Source organism: Stegodyphus dumicola, chromosome 4, assembly GCF_044657685.1.
Source record: "Stegodyphus dumicola isolate Sdum_Otavi_A_Nest chromosome 4, ASM4465768v1".
NCBI lineage: Eukaryota > Metazoa > Arthropoda > Arachnida > Araneae > Eresidae > Stegodyphus > Stegodyphus dumicola.
In genome coordinates, this window is record NC_140771.1 from 5002141 (window position 1) to 5027981 (window position 25841).

The window sequence follows — 25841 nt, forward strand, 5'->3', positions numbered from 1 at the left end:
AAGATGTTTCGGATCACTAGCCGAGAGCTGGTGTAATATTACCATTGAATTGCATGCAAATAAGCATTTGCGAGGTCAAAATGTGCATTTTGATTCCCATTGTTACTTTAATTGAGAATTTAAGAGAAAATATCTTTCTACTACTGCATTATTAAGATTAAAAACTAAGATAGTTAGATATAAAAGTGGCGAAAAGAACTTGCCATAGAATACTGGTCTTCAAAATGTGCTCTACGGAACCTCGGTGTTTGGTAATAAATAAGAGCTATAAATTACGAGAGACTATTACGACATAATGGCGCTGGTTCCAAAATAAAACTAAGTTAGGTCACACAAATATTTAATTGAATATTAATGAATATTAATTACATAATGAACAAAGTTATAAATTAGGTGCTCTATAGCACAGACAAAGTGGAATGAGCGAACGCACCATACGTCCGCTGCGTACATTCATCAACAACCAACCAAGCCTTGAACCATTCGAAACTCTCCTTTGAATTGGCCAATTTTCTTTTAATATTAAGGATTGGCAAAATTTGAAACACTCCGTTTCTTTGAACCAACTAAACTAAATTTTGCTCCTCTCACAAGAGGGCGCTATATTAAACCGAACACTCGGAGTTCCGTAAGTGAATATAAAAATTCGAAAAGAAAAGTTTAAAGCACTCACGCTAACCGACCAATGTTTATGAACAAACAAACAAAAAATAACGCTACATTAATTACAGAATTTGTTTTCAAAAATGCTTATCATATTTCAGAGAGTGACGTGCAATGAGGCACCTTTTTTTCTAATGATGAAAACTATTAAAAAATATTTCACAGCAGAAAAAAACTAAGTATGACAGGATAAACAATCCGTTCGAAAATTACGATAAATCATACGGCTTGCCAATGAATGAAAGGAAACGATTTATTTTTATGTCACCAGATTCAACGTTAGAATCTAAATTTAAGTAAGCACCTAAATTTTTACTTGTAGATTCATACAGAAGACATGACACTGAAGAGACATTAGGTATATTTTTGGAAGCAGGAGAGATGAAAAATGAGCAATGCCCTCGCCGAGGCTCGAACCACGGACCTGTCGAATACGCGTCAAGCGTGCTGACACCTACACCACGAAGGCATGCTAAGAAGGCGGGAGAAGTACCTTATAACAACACCAGATGACTTCCTTGTACGGCCTATTAAATCATATAAATTTTTTGCTGCATTTTCTTTAAATGTATTTATTCGAATTTCATTAGATATTTATTTCGTCTTCAATCAATTCAGTTCTCCCTTCGCGGGAATGCAAAAATGCATAAAATCTCAAAACATCTTCCTTAAAAATTGTAAAACACAGAAAAACATAAAACACCAAATACAGTTAAAAAATTACAATTAAAATTAGTTGCTACGCAAAAACAAACAATATGCCAGCGGGCAGGAAGACAGATTTTTCGGTGCACAAAGCTACTTTTGATCAGTAGTTTACTTTTGATCCCACTCGGCAAAAAGACGCTGAAGTTGGTGCAGAAATTGACTTAATTCACTGTTCTATTAAGAGTTTCTATGCAAACAAATGGAGTCGTCGTTAGGCTTAGTAGCACTTTTAAATTTTTGATAATGCTACAGCAATTGCATGCAGATTAACTAAAGGTATAAAAACCTTAACCGGAACATAAGAATGACTTTATTCAATCACTTTTAAAGCAAAAAATTGCACAGTTTACCGACATATAAGAATAAAAAAAAAAACTGATTTCACGGAGCCGGATAATATATATATATGATAAAAAAAGAGAAAAAGATGTTGCAGTGTTGTTAAGCGTAGAATGTAGATCCATATCGAAGATGCAGCGTACTGATTGCGTAGAATACTGAAATGCCGTTCCACAATGAATAAGAAGTTTGGCAGTCGAGGCAGTTTTAATTCCACTTTTACTTAAATGCATATTTGGAGAAATAGTTCACTTGGTTTTCTAATCGTGCCTATTTTCGGAACATTTACAGTTTTTAATACAGTTGCGACAGGAACACAGTACAGCGAAATCACGTCTAAGCAGCAACAGTTACAAGCGAAGTAAGCATGGAACGGACATGGTAAAAATGGCAGAAATCAGTATTTAAAATGAGTATGGTTTTATAAACAAGATGGCGATATATAAATTTAACTAAACTAATCTGAAAATTTATCGATTATATTTAATCCCTCCACAAAAAAAAGACAAGTACGTAAAGATAGACTAAAATTTTTTATCTCAACACATAAAAGTTTAAAACAGCCATTTTTAGCATGCTTAGAAGCGGATACCGAATTTATGTTTGGCCGGCAGCCAAACGGCTAAAAATGTTCAACTAAGACATCAAACATCATCAAAGAGAAGCAGAAGGCCTTCATCTCTCCTTTATCACTTTTGATGAGTAATACGTGACAAAACTCGCGCTCAAGTATCTGTTGTATTTCGACCTTTATTTCTAAAAGACAGAGAAAACGACCATAAAACTTATAAACTGTATCAGTTTTTTAATACATCATGCTTTCCGATTTCAGAATACTGAAGTACATATACAGAGAAAAGCAAAAAGCTTTTATTTTACAAAAGTATTTACATTTCTTCGTCAGCCTGGTTAATGTCATTTCAGATTAATTAGGATTGGTTATTTAAATACGCAAAGCACTCATTTGCCTAAAGCAACTAACTTACATGCTTTTGTTATGACTATTCTATCAGAACAAACCCACGAAATTTATCATGGCAAGGAGTACAAGATTACATCTGTCGTTAGCAACAGTTTTTGGCACCATACAGGTGACACTATGATTTTGCCCAATTCCACCCCAATTTTGAGAGTCAGCAGCCCGCAAACCACACCGCAGGACTTTCGGTTCGCCATAAATTTAGAGTGCCCCTATGCCGCAAAGACACTATACATTTACAAGCATCCATGGGCTTCTCCGAAATTCAAACCCGGGTTCTTCGGTACCATAATCAGTCACTAAACACTATCCCGCTTCAGCGACTACTATCACCGGCTACCTTATACTCGCGAACATGTGGGGATAGCCGCCCAACCGGTATAGTGGTTAGCGTCGCTGACTGCCGTGCCACAGAGCCCAGGTTCGAATCCCGAAGAAAGCATAGATTAAAATTTCCCGAAACAGTTGTTCGTGAGAAACAAATAAATGCCTGTGTGTTATGGGCCTAAATGCATAGTGTCCGTGCAGCATGGGGGCACTTTAAATATGCGGCGAGCCGAAAGTCCTCTCGAGAGGTTGATGGTAGGGAGAGAGTTCCCCTGGGGTGCTTTCCATCAAGATTGGGGGCGGAACTAAGCTAAATCGCGCTGTTACCTGTAAGATGCTCACGGTTGTTGCCAACTACAGGTGTATCTTGAGCTCCCTGCCACGAGGAATTTCGTGGGCTTGGGCTGACTAGGTCAGACACGTGAGGATTAGTCAACAACAACAACATACGGGGAAAACCATGGAAACAAAAACCTGCGCAGACTCAGATGTGATCAAACTAATCATACTCAAGTCTTACACACTGGGACCAATGGTGAATTTCTCAGTTCCTAAGCTTTCTCTAAGGAAACCTAGAAAATGCTTACATTTATGTTTCCATTAAGCTTAAAAATCCCTCAGAAACAGTTTCACAATATTCATTACCAGGGAAAGCTTTGCATTTCAACGAAAGTATCTAAGGTTAGAATATGACAAAGTACACTTTGAATACGATTATCAGCCTAGGAGGAGGAATGCCTTTGTGGATGGTTTTTCTAAAAGAAACTGGCTCTTGTTAACGTTACACACGAGGAAAACTCTGAAAATCAGCCGTGCACCCAACTCGTTTCCTGGATCGAGCTGTAGCATTCTTCAGTCTTAAACACTTGGCCACTGGTCGGGCAAAATATTTAAGTGTCATTTACTATAATTAAAATATAATTATATTTTACCAGCCATAAAACATAAAATAATGTATTTCAAGCAGAAGTTAAGAGATCAAGTAACGGTGGCTAGTAGCGATATTTCAGTTTTTCTACACTCTTTGAATTCTTATTTTCTTTTGAAAAGTATATTAGTAGAATCGCTGATCGAAAATAATTCTTTCTGTTTTTTGAAAAGGGGTAATTTCATAATTCTTCATACCACGTGGTTTTCTCACGTGTATAAGCACACATGTCAAGTCTTTCGAAAATTCTCTATTAATTTTTTAATTAGTTTATTTGAATAATTTATTTAATCGATTTTTAACTTTAACTAATAAAAACTTCCTTAACCATTTCATTTGCTTGATTATGGCAAAGCACGCAAGGCTGTCTGCCTAAGAGGAGGAATGTCTTCGTGGAAGACTTCTTAACAGTAACTGGCTCACAGACACGCTACACATAGTGAAAACGACGGAAACACCCATGCGGTCAGCCCTTCGCCGGGACTGGAACCCCGGAGTAAACTACCAGTGTTCAACAGCTTTACCACGGGGCCTACCAGCGGCCGAGCGGTAGAGTCCCTTAACACTGGTAGTTCAGTCCGAGGTTTGAATCCACCGAACAAATTGGCTGCATGGGCGTTTTTGCAGTTTTCCCGAAGTGTAACATGTTAATACGAGCCAGTTTCCTTTAAAATGTCCTCCACGTAGACATCCATCTCTTCCGTGTAGTGCCTTAGGGCGGAACATGTAAATAATAGTAATAACGGCTTTACCGCTCGGCTCTTGGTGGCTAGTTCCTTAACCCATTAGTACAGAAAGTGTTTCGGAAAGTAATGGAGCATCTACTGAAACTACGAAAGTCTAAGAGTTGTTATTTAACTGTTGTTATTTATTTATTAGTACTTTAATAAATTCAACTAATGTTTATCATTCAATCAGTGAAAAAGGCCCGAGAACTTAATAATTTTAAACCTTGGAAAGGATATTACTAATTTATAAAAGAGGAAGAGCTTCCACAAAATTTTAGAAATGCTTTTGCCGGAATATAGGTATTTTTAAACAAAATCAGGTACTTTCGAGATCTTAGCGAGTAGTCCGTTAACTAACCTATGGATCATTTATATTTCCAATGCAGACTAGTGTCAGAATGTGCGTAATCTAGTTTTTAGTACTTTAATGACAGAGTTTGTTGTCAATTTTCCTTTGTTATCCGAGGAGCAAGACTGCATAATATAGAAGTCATAGTGTTTTTAAACACTGAAATGAAATGTTCATAAAATTTCCTGGATTATTTTTCTTAAAATATGGTAACTATCTATAAAACGTAGCCACTAAAATACTCATCCGGCCTAACCGATGGACGTTGATGTAACTTTCAATCACAAAAATTGTTTTAAATAATGCAAACGTTTATATTTTGGTATTTTTAAATTTAAAGAAACCAAATTTGTAAAAATTACGAACTGTAACTTTTTATATGTGAAATGTTAGTCTCTGAAAATGTTACAGTCATTACAAAAAATAAGCCACAAAATATTTGACACCTGTGGACTATGAGTTTAAGGTTGCCAAAACATGTATCTTGTTTTGGCATGCCTTCGTGGTTGATTATGCCTTCGTGGTGGAATTGGAAGCCCACTCGACGTATATTTGAGAGATCCAGGGTTCGAGTCCCGGCGAGACCACAGCACATTTTTCATGTCTTCTGCTTCAAAAGAGCCTAATGACTCTGCAACTGCCACCCAAACTAAAAAATGGTGGGGAATAATTTGTCACAAGCAGGATCTGGCGATTGGGTCCTCTTATGCCCAGTAAGAAGGGGAAGTACATAAGGTGTTTTTTCTCTCCTTTTTCTGTGCCTTCGTAGTGTAACTGAAAACATACCCCATGCGTATTCGACAGGTCCAGGGTTCAAGTCTCGGCGAGCGAACTGCGCATTTTTCACGTCTCCAGCCTAAAAAAATCCTCATGACTCTACAGTGTCACATAAAACATTTCTCTAACGCAGGGTTTCTTAAACTGTTGTGTCGCCAAAAATTTTAGCAGTTTTGATATTTCTTTAACTTGTAAGGATCGATCTTAAGTTTTATTAACGTTTATTTTATTTTAAAACTTTACAATCATCTCTTACCTTCGACTTCCGGCCAGAATAAACACGTCAAATTGTTTATGCAAATTGTACTTAAGTATTTAAGTTGTGGCTTTTTGCCAAGAGCAGAGTTAGATGGGGAGAGTGAGCCTTCTTGCCACTGTACTTCACGCGAGATTCAATCAGTTGCTGTCCGCCTTTAAGGCCAGAGGTTTTAGTCCTCTTCAAAGCTAAAGACGTATTGTAGTTTTCCGCAGCTTGCGTACTACATGCGTCATAATTTAAAAAGCCAGTCTTAGCGTTAGTCATTTGTGTCAAGTTTTCAAAGTTATTTCTTATTTTTAGTTAGTTAGTAGTTGGCATATTTTTACGTTCAGGCCACAAGTGGTTGGTCTTTGTATCCCGAAGTGCGGAAGCGCCTGTAATATCGTGGAAAATAAAGGGTAATTAAACGCTTCTCATCCTGTCGCCTCTCCATAGGACATAGTTTGTAGTCAAACTCACTGTCTTAGTCAGGACACGTCATGTTCGCCAAGCAGATTCGGAGAAATACAAGTCCTGATAAACTTATTATAATAAATTTACAATTACCAAATATTTTTACACAATGTATCTGAAAATAGATAAAGAAAGGACAAAGCACACAAAGAAAAAAGGAAAGCGTTTCGACGCGTTCTTTTTAGAATATAAACGTCCATTATACTTGTGAAAAAATTGATGGTTTCGCTCACGCGTGTGTCGGATTCGCGCATTTTCTTATGGGGGGGGACCCACAAAATTTTTGTAAATATTATGGGGTCCTGGGGTCGCGAAACAAATCTTAATGATAAAATGACGGCCACGATTGAAAAAAGTTTAAGAAACCCTGCTCTAAGGCATATGTCTACGACTAACAGCTGAAAAAATAAGGCTGGGTAAGGAGGACATGTTGTATATGGGACAAACCACAAAATTCCCAAGTAAGTATCCCATTCCTACGCGCAAACTTAAATCTACGATCCAACTGTATTTTGTGATTTCAACCACTGGATCAACGGCTGGTTGTTCCAAGCTTAGAAGTCATGTAATAATTTGTCCAGTTATATTCTTAAGAGTTTTAATTCTTCCGAATATTTGTTCGAGTACCCGAATCATGGACTTGAAATACGCTAAGATATTTGAATGGCCTCGACTCCATTTGATTGCCAAGCCACAAGTTTTTAAAAATCCTGCCAAATATTTCCAGTTGCAGACTGCATCGACTGTGAAGAAGCATCGAAGTGAGGTCATAGGCTTCAAATATAGAACCGGAACACAGACATCCATGACACTATTGGCACGACACCAGCTTTCACTGAAGATCAGATTTTCATGCCTCATTTCCATGGGGTGAATGGGTTAGGAGTAAACGAAAATCACGCGAGGAAAGGGAAGAAGAAAGAAAAGAATGCGCATAAAAAAAGGTAAACGTTTCTTGTTTCTATTTGTAGTGTGGGTAAAAACAAGACTGTGTTTGCTTTTACGAGTTTGATGCCCGAAGAGAAAAAAATGGCTCGCTGACACACCTTGACTTAACTCCAGTGGAAAGCTCTGACATGCCGGTTTATTCTCGTTAGGAATCGAGGTTCGTTTACAGTTGTCGTTTGCCAAGACCCAGAGAAAGTTTCAACCCGTTTTGCTTAAATCCACGGAACTTTATTTTATTTCGAATGCATTTTTATTCTTTTTACTACCCATAAATGCATCCATTCATTCATTTAAAGCATAAGAAATCAACGTATGCGAAATATTTTGCACACAATGAATATAAAAATGTGTCATCTCTTCAAACGAGAGAGGATTTTTCTCCAAAAATTTTCAGTGTTCTAGAAATAGGGGTAAAGAGGCATACTTTCCAGATTATAATTTCAAAACTGTCACTTCGCATTTACAGGTCTTTCCTCATAAAATGCTTCCTTAAGGGGGCTCCTACACCTTAATTAAACCCTTTATGATCGTCGAATATTTCACTGTTGAAACAATTAGGATATTTTATTTATTTTAAAAGCAATTACTTCCAACTTTTTACAACTGACTTCATAATACAGCAGCTTTGCGAACTAGTAACCGGAAGGTTTGTATTGCCACAAATAATTTTGCAATTGAATCCGCTTTGTGACAAAATGTTTCGTCATCTTTCCACCTTGCGTGCATGATATTTTAAAAATGGCTAATGGGACATAGTTGAAATTGGATGGAATTCTTTACACGGGCACTATTTTCTAACTGAACCAACAATCTGATGAATATTTTAATATTAAAAAATTTTATGCAAGAATATATTACAGATTTTTTTAATAAAATACATTTCATACACTCAACTTCAAATAAAACAAAACATTAACTTGAAATTCTTAGAATTTTTGGTTCACAGTCGTTTTCAAATGTTATAAAAGCTATATATTAAATATGGAATTAAATTATGCAACAGAATGTTTTAAACTGTGCGCGCAAGGTGGAAACTCGACGAAATCATTTGTCACAAAGCGGATTAAATTATAAAAAATATTTGTGGCAACACAAACTTTCTGATTACTCTTTCAAAAAGCAGCTATATTATGTAGTCAACTGTAAAACGTTGGAAGTAACTGCTTGTAAAATAAATAAGTTATCCCAATTTTTGCAACAATCACATACTCGAATATCTTATGGGTTTTAAGGTGTACGAGTCCCCCAAGGAATGGGCACAAAACAGTATTTTACTACTATTAGTCCGAAAGTGCAATTTGCCCAGAAGGGCTATTAATTTCGTTTTGGTAATTTGCCTTCGTTCACTATAAAACGGCGTTTTATTTTTCAAATTGTTCCCACCAAATATTAGAACCCTGTATTACATTTAAAGGAATTAAATAATGTAGAATCTGCATGAATATATGTATGTTTCTTGCACTGTTAAAAAACAAGGGTACATAGGGATATCAGATTTTGAATAATGTAGTCCTCAACTCGAATATGGGCATCTGGAAGCCCGAATTCGGAATGTGTTTTATTATCTATTTCATATTTTGCAAAACTTTAACGAATTTTCTTATGTAACGATTTCAAAGCGAGTAGTGGCAACACTGCACGGGAAAGGGAATTATCTCCGGCGCGTAAAACTGCAAATTGTTTTTCGAATTTTGGCCTAAATAAAATATGGCGTATGCTTTGATTGTTTAAAATCAAATCACTGAACATTGAAAAGAGGAACATACAGTTAAGAATTAAAACAGCAATCTAATAATAATTTATTACTGATATAGGTTTGGTTTTACTTATGGCAAAGCATTTAAGAGAAGGGATGCCTTCGTAGAAGCATTGCAATCAAAACTGGTTCGCATACACGTTACACATGGGGAAATCCACGAAAACGCCCATGCAGCCAGCCCATTCGGCGGGATTCGAACCCAGGACGGAACTACCAGTTTTCAGCGAATTTATCGCTCGGCCTGTTATTGTTTCCCCCTCCAATGGCAGATTGCGAACAGTTACAATGTAACACAGTCCATTAATCTATTACAAGGCCAGATGTGGTTGTCTCTTTATTATGCCTATCTCATTAACCACTTAGACCAATATACATATGTATCCAATGTACTTATACCACCAATATACCTATGTATGAAACTTTTTATTAATTGTATACTGAAGCATATATATGCACACGCCCTTGTTTGGCCACGTCAATACCACATATTCTCCATTAATATATTCCTGATGCAGCCCTTTCAGGAAGTCGCCAGGGTTGTGTTGTTCTAAATAGGTGCGGGTACCGGACGACACCCGATTTGTCATATTAAGCCGTCCGGGTGTCCGGGCCCTGCATTCACCTGTCACCATCACCTGTCTCTTTATTATGGAGGCACCTAATAGGTAGGCCCCCATCGCTTCCTATAAAGGGACGGACAGTTACAACCATGCCTTCTCCGGCGGCGCTCGGCCTGTTATTATTATCATTATTTTAGCCGCTTATTTATAGCAGGTACCTTATCAAGCTTTATTTATAATAATAATACAAAGAACATCTTATATAAAAAGGGTCTAAAATAATAAGTATTACGACTGAGAGATTTGTACAGAGCGTAGCGTGCTACAGAATTAAAGTATTAAGTTATCGGAGCATCTATTCATAGCTTCTGAAAGGTTTACCATCAAATTTAGAAAAAAATAAATGGTAGAAATTTAGAAAAAATAAATGGTAGAAATGGTAGAATAGACTGGTAGAATAGATTCTTTTGGGCTCAACTTTTAAATAACAACCTGACATATTTTTTCCCCTAACATTAGCTAGTTAAAAGAAAAAAAGGGGGAGCCCACTGTTTAAAAATAAGTCATATAACAAGGACCATTTGTAACAAGAGAAGGAAGATATAAAGTAAAAAGTGCGAAAATAAGTTGGAAATATAATTTTACAATGGCAGCCTGTTAATTAAGAGGGAAAAAAATCCCCAGAACATAAAAAATATTTAATACTCTTTTACTTCCTTGTACGAAGTAAAGAAAGTATTGTAATCGCAAAAAATTTCGGGTATCATATTTCAACGAAAATATCCATTTCAATCTCTCACTAAACCATCTGAACGAGGTTTTTGCGTTACATCTGCACGTACGAACAGAATAAAAGACTGTCGTTGCCAAAAAGGATTGTAAAATGGGTTCAGAAGAGATTTCTTCTGGACATCTGTACGTACGTATGTATGTACCTCACGTAACTCAAGAAGGAGTAGCCATAGAACGTTGAAATTTTTTTATATGGGACTGCTATAACGTATAGTTGTGCATCTCCCTTTTTCGTTGCAATCGGCTGCACCAATTATATGTAAATATATTTCAACTCTGTTACCGGGCTCGGTAAGCTTAGTTTTTTTTTATTCTTACATGATGGTAAATTGTGCATTTTTTGCCTTAAACTAAAACTAAAACTAAACTCAGTGGCGTAACAGCCCTAATGGGCCAAGGCCTGCAGTGCCCGAAATCTGCTTTCTTGACCGTGGGCTCCGGGGTGTGTAAGCATATGCTCTGAACAAGTGGTCAGCTTGTCGCAGGACCCTCAGTGTTTAGTGCCCAAGCGAACTTGGTACTCATTTTATCGATCCAAATTTTTTGCCTTAAAAGAGAATAAATTACGTGGTTTTTTACGTTTCTAGAATATAAGTTCTAAAATTATCAAAAATTTAAAAGTATAAATGGCGAGTTAAGCCTAACAAACCGCCATTTGTTTACATTTGGAACTCGGTAGAATAGTGAATTCAGTTTCTGCACTTTCGGTGTCTTTTTGCCGAGTGGGACTAAAGCATATATTCAGTTTTGTGCCCTAAAAAATCTACCTTCTCTTCAGCCAGCCGAATTGTTTTTGAGTAGAAACTCTTAATTTTAATCGTAAAAATATTTTTTTAACTGTTTTAACTGTATTTGGTGTTTAATTTTTATGTATTTTGCAATTTTTAATGGAGATGTTTTGAGTTTTTATGTATTTTTGCTTTGCTGCGAAGTGAGAACTGAGTTAATTGAATGAGATATATATCTCGAATGAAATTCGAGGAAATAAATTTAAATGAAATACAGCAAAAAATGTGTGTAACTCAATAGGCCGTAAAAAAAAATAATGTGGTGCCCACAAGACAGAATTAAATGTACTCCAAAGAGCTACCATTTGCGTAATTCTTATAGCCTGGTCCACCATTAGATAATTATAATCACAGACATCATTTCAAAAGCCCTGGGTATCAAAGTCCAATAAAACAATTTTTTACGCGTTTTTAATTGGTAAAATTGATTGTTGCTGTCTTCATAAAGCTATTTTTATATCTTCCAGAAAGAAAACCGTGTCTTTCTTCCTGAATCTGTCTTCGTGTGCACTCACATATCGACAATTTCTCGAAGAAAAAGAAAGAAGGATAAAGAAACCTAACACCAAAGAACATTTCCTTGGAATTTCTCAGCGGAGATAACATTGATGACTCGATGATGAAGAAAACTACTCGTGTCAGCTCATGCGTAACTGGCGATAATTTGACTCGGCGGAATCATCGAATAAAATAAATCTCGGGAAGGAGATTTGTACAGAGCGTAGCATATAGATGCGTGCTACAGAATTAAAGTATTAAGTTATCGGAGCATTTATTCATAGCTTCTGAAAGGTTTACCATCAAATTTAGAAAACGTTAGAAAATTTAACCGGTTTAGAATAATTTATTCATAAATATATAAAGAAAGATATTTCATTATATAAGAAATCTGTGCCTATATTGAATAATCAATGAATGCATCTTGCTTGTATACCAAGTGGCAGTAACCATTACACGTTACTAGTTAAATTCAGTTTGTATAATCTCATGCAAACATATAAGTTACAAACCAAACAAGAGCTTTTTAACAACAACTACTATATTATGTGTAATTATCATTTGGGAGCAAGTGGAGCAGAAATCATGAAAAATCAATTACGCTCTTCAGGCTAATTGAACCAAATCTTTCAGTTCGGAGCTAGATATGCTAATCACACGAACAAATGTGAGGAATGTTTCTTATCACAGGTCCTTTACGATTAGCTCCCCCTTTCAAATGGCTCCATCAGTGGCAGAGTGGTTAAAAATCGCTGAATACTGGCAGTTCGACCCGGGTTAGATCCCCAAGAATGGGTTGGCTGTACGAATGATTTTCCCCATGTTTAAGGATGCATACGAGTTAGTTTCTGGCATAAAGTCCTCCATAAAGGCATCCCACCCTTTAAGAAGACAGGTACCCTTCTCCGCTTTGCCATATCCAAGTTACGCAACATTCTTCAATTTTTTTTTTAAAAAAATATATATATCTATTTAATGGCCGGCACTTATGCCTTTCTGCTAAGCTTTTGTAACAGTTTCCCAAGTAACTATTCTTAAAATTTCAATATGCGAGCCATTAACACAGACTCGCAGTTTCTGTACATTGGATTGAATTATTTAGCTTAAGACAAAGCATGAGAGGGCTATCTCCCTGAGGCGAAGAATGTCTTCGTGGAGGACTTTCTAAGGGATTGGCTTGGTTTTATATTTAGTTGATTATGCAAAACCACACTGCCTAAGGGGAAGGGATGCTATGGTGGAAGTCTTTCTAAGGAAAATTGGCTCGTATACACATTACACATGGACAAAAGCGCGAAACACCCATACAGACAGCCCATTCGCCTAGAATCGAACCCAGGACAGAACTACAAGTGTACAATGATTTTACTGCTCGGCCGCTGGTGGAAAACTGGCTCGTATACATATTACACATGGGGGAAAACCCTAAAACACCCATGCAGCCATCCCGTTCGCCGAACCGAACTACCAGTGTTCAGCGTCTTTACCGCTCGGTCGCAGATGTGGCAGGACGTTTTAAGGGAACCTGGATCTCATTCAGATTACGCATGAACAACATCACGCAATCGCCCATGCAGTCAGTCCATTCACCAGATTTTGAACATTGTTCGAACTTCTAGTGTTCAGCGATTTTACTATTCGGACACTGATGGGTTCATTTCCCTTGGAGTTCAGTTTGATGATGGTCACAGGATGATCAAAAGATATAAAATCTCAATAATTTAAATAAATGCTAATAAATAGATTTCAAACGCTCGCATTAAATGTGTTTTAGTGAAATCTCTTTTCTACAATAACAAAACGATGTTCTCATATCTACAATAATTAAAAATCTTAAGTTATTTCTACTGTCTTGCTATAAAATCATCATTGATAATTCCAGATGACATAAAAGTACACATTATCAAGTCAAAGTTTCATCAAACTGTTTTCATAATAATAACACTTCGGTACTTTTCCGTTTCGCCGGCGGAAATCTCGCCAGGCAGACTTTATTGGCGACAACATACAGTATACGCATGAAAAATGTTAGTTCTAAAATTTTTTTATTTTGAAGCCATAAACATTTTAATATTGTTTAAAATTTTGTAAAAAAGCCAATAAATAAAGACAATAAATTTGAAAAAAGACATTCATTTAAGAATTTACTATGCTTTCACGATTCAACATCCTGATTCGCCGGCTCATATCACGTGACCCCAAGTGATATGAGCCGGCGCATAAACTACGCTACAAAAATCTAATTTTCTCAGTAATTATCTACATTAATTTCAAGCTAAATCTTAATTTGGAATGCAAGTTTAAATGCAAGAATTATTTCAATTCGTACGAATAGCTTATTCAAAAATTATATAAAACCGCAGTGCTTTACTTCGCTAGTGGATTCTTATTAGAATGGATGAACTTAACCCTTGACTTTTCTATATTTTCGCCTTCGGGGTGAGCGGTGTGATTGCATCCTAATTGACTTAATTACCGCGAATGGCCTTAGGGCACAACAATTAACTCTCTGATAGAAATTCTATGTAATTGTATTCCAGTACTGAAAGAAACAATCAATCTGATAAGAAATGGCTGCGATTTGTTTTGAAAATGATGCGTAAAAGGTTACCAGCGAGGATATTCCGTTAGGCATTAGTTGTAACATTACTGGCGACTTTATCGCCTGCGCTGGTAAAACAGAAAAGTACCAAAACTTCTTCAGACTTAACTTTTGTTCTTCCACTTTGCGAGGACGGAAGATTTCCATTCTTCCCAAACCATTCACTCCCGTGACGGCCAAATTATCCCCAGTTCTCACTAAATAAAACTTCCCTAACCTTCCTAAAACAGTGTACCCTTTCGTGGTGACCATCCAATATGATCACTTTTTCTAACAATAAAAGCATCCATATCGAAAAATCCCTTTTCAAAGAGACAGGTTACAAAATAATTCGGAAAGAAAGGCAAAACAAAACAAAATCCATTATTTATTGCAGTTCATTATTTTTATGCTACCACATAAATCAAACAAAAATTTCGTCTTCAAATAATATTTCTGAGCAATATATTAATAAAGGTAGAATCACACTGCACGTGAAAATCTCTGTTCCAAAGTCGATTAACTGAATTATTTCAAAGAATTTTTAGGGTATTACAGAAACGAAACGAAAAATAAATTAACATAAACAATTCATTGAATGAATAAAACAGTGCATTGATTTAGCGGATTATTTAAACTACTACGGGAAAAAACAGTAAAAACATATCTGACGAAGCTCAATTTAAAACTTCAGATTTTTTTAAAGACATCGCATGAAAAATTAACTATAATAAATCATTCGAAGCGGAACTAGTTTAACCACTTTACAACACGTTCGTGTAATTGCAAATGTAATTTGAGGGAAGTGAAGTCAAAGCATTTAAACGCTTATTAAAGTAAAGGTTAGAAAAGCGAGCAAATGCCAAAAGGGTCAATTGTCATTAAAACATATATTATTTTTAATTAAATATATATATTAAAGAATACTTAAAGCATCTAAATTAATTAGTAAATTGGAATAAAAGCAAGGCAATTCCTCTATAATATAATAATTGCAACCATATAATAATTGCAAGGCATAATGTATAAGAGTTATAACATATCAGAACTAATAGAATTAAAGAAGGAATTCATAGTTCTCGAAAATTAAAAATGCGAAAGGGAAAATATACAAAATTATACAAATAAAAATTAATTAAAATAAATCTCCTTTTATTGAAACTCCAATTCAGAACTTATCAGAGGAAAATGAACTTAAACTTCATAAAAGTCGATTAATATGTTTTGTTCTCCTGGTCCATTTGAGGTCAAAAACCATAAAACGATTTCATCAAATGCTTTTAAAAGACTTTAAAATTCATATAAAAACGGTGTGGTGGTCGTGTATTTAATTATGGCAAAGCACACTATGGCTACCTGCCTAAGGAAGGGATGCCTTCGTGGAGGACTTTCTAAGGGTAACTGGCTCGTATACACGTTACACATGGGGAAAACCACAAAAACACCCATGCAGCCAGCCCGTTCGCGGGATTCGATCCTCGGACCGAACTACCAGTGTTCAGCGACTTTACCGCTCGGCCGCTGGTGGGCCATATAAAAACGAAACCTCGAATCTTGGAAACGAACACTTAGAAAAAGCGCCATAAACATACATAGTGACAAAATGACAGTTGAAAACCATAGAACTTCACATTATGTACATTAAAAAAAAAAATAAAAAAAAAAAAATCTGAAATGTTTCAGATTTTAAATTACGTCCAAAGGGGCGTTTTTTAACATTTTGTGTGTTACCTTTCTTTATTAAATATCATGTTCCTCGCACTTAAACCATAAGATCCAGTGCAACAGCAATATCGCAAAATAGTTTTAAAACGAGCATATCTTTAGAATTTCCGATTCAGAGACTACTCACGCGCTGGAGATAAAAATGTTTTTTCTGCACAACGTTGCCATTGCTCGCTTTGAAATTCTTGAGTTTGTTTATCAAAAATTCGTCAAAGTTTTAAAAAATAGGAAATCGATCATAAAACAAATTTCAAATTTGGTCTTCCACATGCTCATATTCGTTGGAGGATTACGTTATTCAAAATTCGATGACTCTATGTACCGTTGTTTTATCACAATACGAGAAATATACATACATTTATGCAGATTTTTCATTATTTAATTTCTTCAAATATAATGCAGGACTCTAACATTTTGTGGCAACAGTTTGAAAAGTGAACCGACATTTATGAGTCCGACGCAAAATGCCAAAACGAAACTAATAGTCCTTCGGGATTCAAATCCCTTTGGACTTAAAAAACGAATTTTCAGTATCAAGAAAATGAAAAACTGTATTTAGAGATTTTAATTTTGAGCCTATTTATATATTAAATACATATATGTATATATATTTACTAAAGAAATATTATTATATTATCTCCTAAGATTAATTTTAGTAGAATTATCTAAAAAGAGTGAATCCATAGCTAGTAAGTTTAATTCCGAAAATTGTTTTAAAGTAACCTGAATGTAAATTAAGGCTGTGTCGCTGATCGTGTCAGCGTGTTTATAGTAGTTCATCGACGACTGTAAAACGTGTTTTGGAGCTGTCCTGACAATACTAGTAAATAAAGTGTGTTTCGATATTTCATCAAGTGTCGTCACTCCAAATCTACAAACCCCGTGCGAACCTGAAGGAAGAAAATAACGTAACAACTGGGTCAGAAAAGAAAAACGCAACAATATATATATTTTTTAAATAGATTTATTATAATAAATAATAAAATAAATAAATAATTTTATTTTATCTTTTAAGTGGCAGACCCACAGATATACAGCTATAGCCTACAGACATACAGCTGGCCTGAGGCAACTTCATTGGATTAATTGCCATACAAAATGTCAACACAAGTATAATACTTGTAGAGACATTAGGTATTCTTGGAAGCAAGCAAGATGAAAAATTAGCAACACCTTCGCCGAGAATCGAACGACGGACCTCTGGAATACCGGCCCAGCGTGCATAACCACTTCACCACGAAGGCACGCTAGGAAGGCGGGAGAAATACCTTATATACCCCCCCTTTTAAAAGGCGACTGGGGTTTTTAGGGGACTCAATCGCCAAATTCTGGGTGAGGTGAATCATCATCCAAAACCTTTTTAGTTCGGGCGCCACTGTAGAGACATTAGGTATTTTGGGGGGGGGAGCACAAGAGATGATAAGTGAGCAACGCCTTCGCCGGCAATCGAACCATAGTTTAATAACAATGAAATAAAAATAGCATTTCCAAACATTAAATACATTATTCCCGATTCCAAAAATTCGTGGAAAACCATTTCGAGTGTTCCCATCTTCGTACGACTTTAATCAGCCGAGATATTAACTAAAAACTCTAAAAACACTAATTTTCGCATTCATTTTCCCGAGTGGCAACAGTGTGGCGCATTGGAGATAAAAATGCTTTATTTCGAAAAGTGTTGCTACTACTCGCTTTTTAAAGCGTAGTGTTTTTGTTAATAAAAAATTTGTAAGTTTTACAAAATCTGTATATATAAAGAAGAATGTTTGTTACTGATTTCTGATCAATTATGATCAATTTTTTGCCACACTTATTAGACTAAAATTTAATATAGATGAAATATTGGATGGAGCTTAAGCTTTTACGACCATTTGATTAGAAAGACATCATTAAAAACTGTGTGATGGTGATGCTGATATAATGAGAGGAAAGTCGTTTATTTTTCTATAGTTATTAGAGATATAGATTATATTCTACAGTTATTAATTCTTTAGTTATTAGAGAAGGATTACAGAGGTATCGTTCTCTCTGTTGTTCGATACATTACTTTCAATCTAACTAAACTGGCATCGAGTACTTCCGCTAGTTTAAGAATAAAATATGAAATTTTTGCCGTACTTTTTCATACCTACTCACAGAAATGTTTCAATTGCCAAAACTTTGATTCAAAAGTGCATCATCGTATGCATAGCAGATTTTATTCAAGTTCAAACAACTTTGTAATCCATTCACGAAAAAGAAAACGTCAAGTACACCATTTTCTTTTTAAACTATTCGTGGTTTGGCAGCAGTTAGGTAAGGCATTTTGCCAGATGCACGCAACACATGCTTCGCTGTAAAAATGATGTAAGGAGGCAAGTAAATTTTTAACTCGTTTTGTTGAGTCTTAACCAAATGCTGATTCTGCCCAGACATGCAACTGACATCAGCAAACGTCTCGGTTGGTTCCGGATTAGCAGTGCAGATTGAAACGTTATGTAAAATTATTTATAAATCACTACAGCACTTCAAAAGCTTTTGAAAAAAAAAAAGTAGAATTATATGAGATACATTTGCTATCTAGAAATTCAAAAAAAAAAATGTGACCATTATGGATTACCCACGAATACAAGTTTTGACCGAAATTTTAATAACTGAATAACTCGTGGCAAATATTGTGTAAAAGCAATGAGAAAGTCAAAAACGAAACACTGAATAATTGATACGCCAGACGATAACTACACGAGTTAAAAATTCTCGAAACTACTTTTTTTTTGGGGGGGGGGAGGATACGACTGACAGATTTCTAGCCATTACTGCTTAGGTGAATAACTGAATAAAAATACGTGGATTTTCATTTTTTCCTATCATAATTCTTTCTAACTTTGTAACTTTTTTTTTCATCGTGTGTTAAAATATTCTCTCCTTTCGACTTTGGCATTTTAAACTTTCCACTAATCTTCTGCACAAAGTTTTTTAGTACATGTTATTTCGTATCGTACTTTGTTATTCAAAATTTGATTTCTACAATTTTCTCTTCATATAGATTGAGGATATTATGTATGATCATTGTTTTCATTGACCATTTTATTTTGTTTAGTCAAATGGTTCAAAGAGGATTAATTGTAATCGTAATATTGAACTGTTTTAGTTTATGTAGTGCATTTTAAAAATAAATTCAGTAATAGAAAGAATGAGGTTTAATCGGTATAAGGTACATATGAGATTTGGCGAAATTCGGGAGGCGAGAGTTTATATTCTCTATCGGTTCTTTGGCGAGTTTCTGGTTTTATTTATCATAACGGTAAAATAATGGATAACTATTTTTTATTGAGTTGTTGATTGTACAGCTATTTTGCAGGCGTGAGAGTGAATGATTATAGTTTTATTGATTTATAGGAAGTTTTATACAGTGCACATGACATTTAGCGAAATAGTGAGCGTGAATGATTTTAGTTCTATTGATGTAGAAGGACATTTTAGTCTCGATAGCGTATTTTTTGTTTACGATGAGCAGTGTAATGGATGATCAATATTTAAACACGAATTTTTTTTTCTTTGAAAATTGGACCTAGAAGGAAAACGTGCCGTGCTTCAATGGACAATAGATGCAAGCTGACTACCTACTAAATACTAATTTTTGTTTTCTACTTGTTGTGAAGTATGTTAAAAACTATTTTCAACTTCTAAACGCATGCTTTTGTTCTTATGTCTCACTGTTTCCTTACGGATTTATCATTTTCAAATGATCCTTTTGTTATATTTTTACCTACGCAAACTTATGGTGATGCTTCATTTTGCAATTGCCAAAAATTTGGCGACAAACGTAAACGCGTCATTTTGGTGTTGGCGACAATTTCCAAAATCGCGTCAAATGCGTGCCGCATACTAGGATTTTACCATGAATGGGTATTGTATATCTTAATGAGCATTATATTTTAATTTAATATTTATTTAGTAGCTGCTTTCCACGAGCCAGTTTTCCTTAGAAAATCCTTCACGAAGGCATCACTTCCCTTAGGCAGAAATCCAAGGGGGCTTTTGCCACAATCAAATAAATCAAACTAATATTGTTAGCCTTTTTTTTTAACATTTTATTATTAGTCCAAAGGCGCTTTGTCCCTGAAGGACTATTGTTTTCGTATTGCGATTTTGCGTTCGTTCACTATAAATGTCCGTTTCACTTTTCAAACTGTTGCCATCCAATGTCACGCATTATATTTGAAGAAATTAAATAATGAAAAATCTGAATAAATGTATGACTATTTTTCGCATTGTGATAAAACAACGGTACATAGAGCCATCGAATTTTGAATGACGTAAATCCTACTGCGAATATGGTCATGTGGAAGCCCAAATTTGAACTTTCTTTTTTATTATCGATTTCATATTTTGTAAAACTTAAGACGAATCTTTTATTAACAAACTCAAGGATTTCAAAGCAAGCCATGGCAACGTTGTACAGAAAAAAAAATTTTATCCTCAGCGCGCGAGACTGTGTATCGGAAATTCTAAAGCATATGCCCAATTAAAAACTATTTTGCGAATCTAAAACCTTTCAGAGTGGTTTTTTTTTTAAATCTCTCTTCAAATTTTTGTTTTTATTTTTCTCTATTTATTAAGAAATCCAAGCTTTATTTAAGTACCCACTTTAAAAATCAAACTTATTTAATTATGTAGAATATTAACAGTCAACACTTCGAAAATTCTTAAGAAATACTGCCTAAAATTTCTTTTCTCGAGAAGAGAAAAACGAAAAATTTTAAACGCTAAGTATTGGTTTACTAAAACCTAGTAATTTAATGCACATGCGCCATATAAAATCGCTTCAAGAAGATTTGCAGTAACCAATAAAATAAAACGCTGCTTCATCTTTAATTAAAATGAATTGCTTTACACCGAATAGAGATGAGGCTAAATATTGTACAGAAGAGAATGATCTAATTGAAAAATAATGAAAGCCCCGCCTATGTCAAGGTTTCGCGGGAGCAGACGACCCTGGAAGCAAAGAATCTGGCAGTGGAATTAATATCCGAGGCGAGATATTCGAAAATGACTGCCTAGAAGAACTATAATGAGCCTGATAAATTTCGTTGCGGTTATGATTGTATAGAGTCGTCCTCGGAAATCCTCTAATGAGATTTTAACGAGTGTGTTAAGGCATTTGATAAAAAGTAACTAAACCACGACCCAATTCCAAGACTGCCACTGATGACGCGTCACCTAAACATAAACTTCTACATCACATTAGGAAAGAGATAGAACCATCTAGATTTTTAATCAGTGACTGGTTAATTATAAGGAATGTTTGTCATAGGTAAAATACAAAGGAAATTAATATTAGAAATGTGAATATAAAATGTAAATTACCGTATTTGCCGGCGTATATATATAAAGTAATACAAATACAAAGTAATACTTTCTGCAAATACCCAATCTATCTGGGAAAGAACACCTTTTAATCTCCTTCGTCAACACTCAGACACTCATCTCCGGAACTAAATGAAGAGTCATTTGAAACCTCTTCTAAATCAGCATTTGAATCCTCATTCAACGAATTGTCCTCTGTGCCACTCAAAACATTACTAATGCCACATTTCTTAACCCTTTCCGGCACGCTACCTTTTAAAGTCGGAGTTTTGATTTAAAAAAAAGTAGGCAGTCAAATTAGGCCTAGAGGAGTACACAAGTCACATTTTGTAAAGATAGCACTTATCGTTTTAATTCTGTGGGTGTTCCCAAAGTGGCACACTGATTGAATAGAGCTTCGAAAAGAGTGCTGAAACGAGCATTGTTGTCAATGAACTGACCGATGAAATGCGGAGAAACAAAGAATACAGACTCTCAGTTGTCCTAGATGATCGGTGAGCCCGGTCTGGGCACACCTAGGGTTCGCCGTTGATTTTAGGCAAGATTTCACGGTAAAAATTTAAAACTAATATAGAACAAGGAGATTAGCACACAGCCAAAAAAAAATAACATAAAAATTTCTTTTCAAACAATTCCTTTTATACCCTAAAAACATTTGGAAGATTTCTTTGAAAAAATGTTCTTAAAAAACTAAACATGGCTAAAATATATGGACTAGTTTGTGTTGAGCTGCCATCTACTATAAATAAAGAAGGTTCAGAGTAACCTATAAATTCTTTTTCATTCAATTTTTCTGTGCGTACAGAAGGAAATTTTTAGGTGTGTCCAGACCAGACACACTGTGCCGCAAAGGGTTAAATGATTTAAACCCCTGTCTCTGTGTTCACTTCATCTCATGAAACTTTGATCCATTCACAAACGACGCATCGACGTATAAGACACAGTATCGGCGTTTAAGACGCACCCCGTTTTTCAGACCTATTTTCAAAGAAAAAAAATGCGTCTTATACGCCGGCAAATACGGTATATAGATTGCCTATAAGTAAACGAAGTACTACTGTGGTTAAAAACACTTCTCCGATACTGCTATAACAGCATTTGTTATCAAAGCTGTTAAGCCCGCCTCTTTTCCATTTCGCGCTTTCAGGAGACAGTTTGGTTTTACACTGAATGTCTGTGTTAATTTTTTAATTGCAAAAACAACTTTAACGTACCGGGTCAGTCCATAAGTTCGTGCGCATTAAGAGTATGCGTGGAATTCACTATGACGCATTTACTGAACCTGTTGAAACTTGTCACATCGTTTGACTAACTTATTATTCAGTCCATCACCCACTTTCGTAAATATCGAATGCATTTTATTACCCATAGAAGATGAATATAGATAATCCGTACAAACTTGCTGTACTGCATTTTTTATTTCCGTGTGGTGAATCTGCCAGGTTTGCAGCGATACAAATTAATAGTGTACATGGAGAACACACTATTAGTGTAAGGACTGCCCAGAAATGGTTTAAAAAATTTTAAGTTGGAAAAAGCAGCATGGAATGAACACCGTTCAGGAAGTTTTGAACTGTTAGAACCAAATCAAACGATTCATTCAGAAGTTTATAGTGAACAACTTTGCCGTCTCAACTCAGAATGGATTAAAAACCGTCCATGATGGGTGAATATCAAGAAAGTGTTGTTTCATCGTGATAACGCTAGACCGCATACGGTTCGAACAACGCCGCAAAAAATGAGTGAATTTAATTGGGAGCTTCCGCCGCATTCCAGCTTGCCCCAAGTGATTTTCACTTATTTCGTGCCTTACAAAATTTTTTACTGGAAAAAAAAAATTAATTCTAAACAGGATGTACACAACGAACTTTCAAAATTTTTTGCATCAAAACCAGTCTTTCTACAGCAATGGCATAAAAAAGCTGCCTGTAAGATGGCGAGACATTGTAGATAATGGAGAAAAATGTATAATTGATTAAAATGTTAAATTGCGTTTTTATATATCATTTAAAAATTTACCAAAAAGTGCGCACTTCTGGATAACCAGGAAGACTACAAACGTAATCATATTCAGTCGCAATCTTCTTTTAAACATTGTATTATCATACAAAATTAAGTAAATTAAAAGTCACTTCGTCGAGACATTAGGTTATTTCGAAGCAAGAGAGATGAAAAAGGAGCAATGTCCTCGCCCGGACTCGAACCACGGACCTCTCGAATATGCGTCGAGCGTGCTGACCACTACACCACGAAGGCGGGAGAAATACCTTAAAGAGATAATTCCAGTATTCATAAAATGTGTGCATAGCAGTAACTTTAGAGAGCAAAATAAATACAAGTGATACTAATTACAAACTTGCCAAAAATAAAATCGCACATAAAAGGTGTTACCATAGCAAAACGAAATCCGTTTAATGTTAAATTGTAAATTACACACATCATAATAACGATGCTTTCAATGCCTGGCAGTCACCGCTGAAAGGATCCTTTTCATTGCAAAAGCACTTTACAAAACATATTTATTTTCCCTACAGATTAATATTATGTTAGTTAATTTAACAGGGACAAATGGGTAGCGAAAGCAAATACACCGCATTAAAACAAAGTGACAGGTTTGCACAACATTCGAAGTAAGCAGAACGGAGCGTAAGGAAAACTGAGAAAGAGAAGATGAGTAAAACGAGATCTTCGAGAACAGATTCCTCTCTGTGCGCCCACCGGCATCGGAAGCAAAACCGCAAGATAGCGTTATAAGGCAGTGTTTTGTCCCGTAGAAGAGACAAGAACCGCTCAGTTAGAGCGCTGAAAGCTCCCCCTCTGAGAAAACACAAAAACAAAAACATCTCTGATCGTCTGATTCTTAAGGTTATTGTACTGACAGTCACTGAGAAGCGATGAGTTGAAAACGAGATCTCGCCGTTAGATATATGGGGGGGGGGGTGATGACAGCCCTCATCTAGCAATAAATAATGGGAAAATTATGAGCCAACAATTAGATAATCTTTTAGGTATTTCTTACCGTGGCAATAGTTTGAATCCATAGCCAACTACACGATGAAATAAATATATGCTGTAAAATCTGTCTATGTTTTCATATTCGACGTTACCCGGCCGGTTTGGTTGTTACTGTACCGATGAGCCAGGGTTCGAATCAGACAGGGTATGATGTCTCAGCGTACAGTGCCTGTACGCAGAGCTTAAATTGCACCTGAGTCTACCGGAAGCCCGCTCCGGTACTTCTTAGTTTTTGGGATAAATCATAGCTCTAGTCGGAGCCCTAAACAAGAAAGCTCCCGCATTTCTTTAATGAAAATGAATTGCAACTTCAGCAGAAATCTGATCTCGATTTTTTTTTAAATAATAAAATCATATTAAAAATCGATTCCAACTTCTGAATGCATGCTCTTCTTTCTTTGGGAAACAAACCCTTGGATGGATGTTGAGACTTTTAAGGAACGAAAAGCACCCACACAAATATCAAAGGCTTATTCTCCAAAAAGTACAATGAATTTATAAGGTATTATTTTATTAGTCATTTTATTTATTTTTGTTGTTCTTTCCCGAGAGTCTTTCATAGGGCTCCGGCACTTCTAATTTTAGAAATTAAGCCCTGCTTGTACGGCAAAGCGGCACTCAAGATACAAGGCTAGCCGAGAGTCCTCTCGAGAGGTTGAGGGTACGGGAGCGGTGGCTGAACCTCCGAACATCGTTGCTCTCCACTAAAACTGAGGCAGAAGCTTAAGAGCCAGCCCGATTCAGGAATACCACAATGACCTCTGGTACTACAGAGGTGCTGGCCTAGCTTCTACCTGTACCTGTGATTTACAGCATTCATTCCATCCTGTATATTTCCAAATCATAACTATAGGGAAGGGAAATCACAAATCAAGCGAAAGCTTAAATTCTATTAACCTTAAATTCTATTCCAAATTTGACTTTACTAGCCGCCCAGTCGGTACAGTGGTAAGGGAAGCTGACTGCGATGCCGAAGAGCCTGGGTTCGAATCCCGGAGAAGGCATGGTTGTAACTGTCCGTCTTTTCATAGGAAAGGCGATGGTAGCCCACCTATTAGGTGCCTCCATAATAAAGAGACCACCACGTCCGGCCTTGTATAGATTAATGGACTGGGTTACATTTCTGCCATTCACACAATCTGCCATTTCACAATCTGCCATTGGGAAAAAAAAAAAAAAAAAACTTTTTTAAAATTGCAGAATAGTGTTTAACCATTTTATCATTATTTTGCTCAAGACACTGTTATCGAAATGAGTGCACCCTTGAATACACTTCCCCTCATAAATTCTACGCGCGTCCCATCACCGTCTCTGCC

At 35.9% G+C, this 25841-nt stretch overlaps 1 protein-coding gene and 1 non-coding gene across 3 annotated transcripts in view; both read right to left on the bottom strand.

Annotated features, from left to right (window-relative positions):
- LOC118188907 (papilin-like) overlaps positions 1-25841 on the bottom strand; it is a 345995-nt gene that overhangs the window by 212472 nt on the left and 107682 nt on the right. The window lies entirely within an intron of this gene.
- TRNAM-CAU (transfer RNA methionine (anticodon CAU)) lies at positions 23694-23766 on the bottom strand. Its single transcript has one exon. It is a non-coding gene; the product is annotated as a tRNA-Met (tRNA).